The 3,443-nt window shown below is 51.7% G+C and overlaps 1 pseudogene; it reads left to right on the top strand.

Moving 5' to 3' along the window:
- Nucleotides 1-2,653: 2,653 nt before the first annotated feature.
- On the top strand, nt 2,654-2,771 carry LOC126163412 (5S ribosomal RNA; annotated as a pseudogene).
- The last annotated feature ends 672 nt before the right edge of the window (nt 2,772-3,443 follow it).

Here is a 3,443-nt window from a genome sequence, read left to right on the forward strand (position 1 = left end):
CGCCGGCGGCTGCTGCGAGCGGGAGCCGGCGGCGGCGGCGGAGCGCGGGCGGCCCGCCGCGCGCTGCTGAAGCGGCCGCTGCTGCTGGGCGCTGAGCTGCTGACGCTGCTGGCTGTGGGGGGCGGCGGGCGCCGGGGCGGCCGAGCGCCGCCTGCAGCGAGGGCGAGGGAGGCGGCCGGCCACGAGCACGGCCACGGCCACGGCCAGCACGACCAGCGCCGCCCTCAGCCTGCCCCTCGCTCCCGCAGTACGAGCCGCCACTGACCCGAGCTCTGGAACCGGCCGCCGCGATTCGCACAGGCAGCCCGTTACCATGCTGGCCCTGCCGAGGGCATCTAAGGCTATCGCTCACACGCACACTCTCGCACTTGTCCCCTCTCTCTCTCTCTCTCTCTCTCTCTCTCTGCTGCTGCTGCTACACTTCTTCCTCCCTAGGCGCTCCGGCCGGACCGCCGGACGACGAACGCGAGTACGCACACGAGCACACCGGAAGAAGCACACGCGGACGCGCGAGCGCCTCTCGTTCGAGGAGGGAAGGGAGCGGCGGTCGCTACTGCCACTGCGCCATCGCCGTCGCACTCCTAGCAGGCGGCGCGGCCTGCCTTCTTGCGCACCCGGTCCGCCATCTTGGCACACTGCGCGACTGGGACGCGGCTACGGCGAAGGTCCGGCCGGCGCGGGCTGGCGCGCTGCTGCTGCTGCTGCTGCTGCCGGCGCTGCGGCTGCGGTCCCGGCCGCGCCCCGGGCGCCGCCAGGCGGCAGCACCGTGCGGCCGCCGCCACCGGCTAGCTCTGCGCGTGCGCGCGCCTGCCCCGCCCCCGCGGCTCGTGCCCGATGCGCCCTGCGTCGCTCAATAGCAGCGCCCGCACCCCAAAACACTTTGCACTCCTTCTAATAGCTCTTCTAATTATGCCCGCACATCATCCTTCGACACATTACCTTCGTATTCAAAGCATCCTTTAACTATCCTTTTCACCACCAATGGGATTTCACTCGTTACTCATACTCGTCGCTAGAGAATTCTGCGAATGTATCGATATTTAAAACATTTTAACTCGTTTACTTTCCAGTCTCAGTTCTGTATTGTAACAGTACGATTGTCTCGAGCTCCCTGGCTTATGTATAATCCTGCCTCGGGCATGGATGTGTGTGATGTCCTTAGGTTAGTTAGGTTTAAGTAGTTCTAAGTTCCAGGGGACTGATGACCACAGCAGTTAAGTCCGATAGTGCTCAGAGCCATTTTTGAACCAGTCTCTTGATAAGAAAATGACATGTCGTCATATGTTGCTGATCGCTGTCATTTAATTTAATAACAGAAGTGATTTCTGGCGTTCCCCAAGATAGTGCTATAGGCCCTTTGTTGTTCCTTACCTATATAAACGATCTGCGAGACAATCTGAGCAGCGGTCTTCGGTTGTTTGATGTCCAGCCCAACTCCTTTATCATTTCTGTGACACTAGTCGTTTATCGACTAATAAAGTCATCAGAAGATCAAAACAAACTGCAACCTGATTTAGAAGAAATATCGGAATGGTGCGAAAAGTGGCAGTTGACCCTGAATAACGAAAAATGTGAGGTCATCCTCATGAGTGTTAAAAGGAACTCGTTAAAGTTCGATTGCACGATAAATCAGTCTAATCTAAAAGCCGTAAATTCAACTAAATACCTAGGTATTACAACTACGAACAACTTAAATTTGAAGGAACACATAAAAAATGTTGTGGGGAAGTCTAACCAATGACTGCGCTTTATTGGCAGGACACTTAGAAATAGTAACAGACCTACTAAGGAGACTGGCTACAGTACGCTTGTCCATCCTCTTTTAGAATACTGGTGTGCGATCCTTACCAGATAGGACTGACGGAGTACATCGAAAAAGTTCAACGAAAGGTAGCACGTTTTGTATTATCGCGAACTATGGCAGAGAGTGTCACAGAAATGATACGGGATTTGGGCTGGAAATCATCAAAGGTAAGGCGTTTTTCGTTGCGACGGAATCTTCTCACGAAATTACAATCACCAAACTTTCTCCTCCGAATGCGAAAATATTTTGTTGACAACGACATACGTAGGGAGGAACGATCACCACGATAAAATAAGGGAAATCAGAGCTCGTACAGAAAGATATAGGTGTTCATTCTTTCCGTGCGCTATCGAGATTGTAATAATAGAGAATTGTGAAGGTGGTTCGATGAACCCTGTGCGAGGTACTTAAATGTGATTTGCAGAGTATCCATGTAGATGTAGATGTAGATGAAGAATTTCATCATCTGTTTGCCTTTCTATATGCAGTCGTCTATTAGAGGTCTTACTTAATTTGCTGTCAACTTCGATGTTGCATGACACTATACTGAGGCGCGTCAATGATTCCAGGTTGTCCTGTAGGTACCGCGTAATCATCGTTATACATCCCATAATACAAAAAGGTTCACATCGAATCTTTCCTGTATATGGTTTGAACTGTGGCAGCACATCGTCCAGCAGCTGTCCTGCAGCCGTTCACAGCGTACGCAGGACAGGAGGTTGTAGAGACTGGATATCGATTCTTTCATATTATGGGAATTGTAATGATGATTAACCGATATCCACACGACAACATGGTATCACTGACAAGCCCCAAGATAGTGCAATGTAACACCTATACAAACAGCTGGCCAACGGCCTTACCTCAGTGGTAACGCCGGTTCCCGTCAGATCACCGAAGTTAAGCGCTGTCGGGCTGGGCTAGCACTTGGAGGAGTGACCATCCGGTCTGCCGAGCGCTGTTGGCAATCGGGCTGCACTCTGCCCATTTGAGGCAAACTGAGGAGCTGCTTAATTGAGAAGTAGCGGCTCCGGTCTCGGTAATTCACATAAGGCCGGGAGACCGGTGTACTGACCACATGCCCCTCGATATCCGCATCCAGTGACGCCTGTGGGTGAGGATGACACGGCGGCCGGTCGGTACCGCTGGGCCTTCATGGCCTGTTCCGGAGGAGAGTTTTTTTTATACAAACAGCTGACGATATTATCCCAACTACAAATCAGTTTCGTCCCATAATCTGTCAGAAGGTGTTTGTATTTAGACATCTCTATCTATCTCGCACTGACCTATTAATAAAGTATTGCAGTTCCTGTGTTGTTAAGAAGAACGATGAAATTTTCCTTCGGAAATGCATGCAGGTCCGAACAAACATTTAATCGTTCTCCTTAACAGCACATTCACTGCAATATCGTATTTATTAGCCGATACCGGTCATCGACTTTCAGCTAAAACGTCTTCGCCTGTACGGGAATTACATGACGTTTCAACGAGTACAGGTTATGACGCAGGAACGACGACATAAGGAAATTTGTCTCTGGCTGTCAGTCATGCACGGACAGACAAAGCGGTTAACGCGACTGCTCGCGTAAAGCACGCGGTCCGGTCAGATGGTTCAAATGGCTCTGAGCACTATGGGACT

The sequence above is a fragment of the Schistocerca cancellata genome, chromosome 2 (genome assembly GCF_023864275.1).
Source record: "Schistocerca cancellata isolate TAMUIC-IGC-003103 chromosome 2, iqSchCanc2.1, whole genome shotgun sequence".
NCBI classification, from domain to species: Eukaryota; Metazoa; Arthropoda; class Insecta; order Orthoptera; family Acrididae; genus Schistocerca; species Schistocerca cancellata.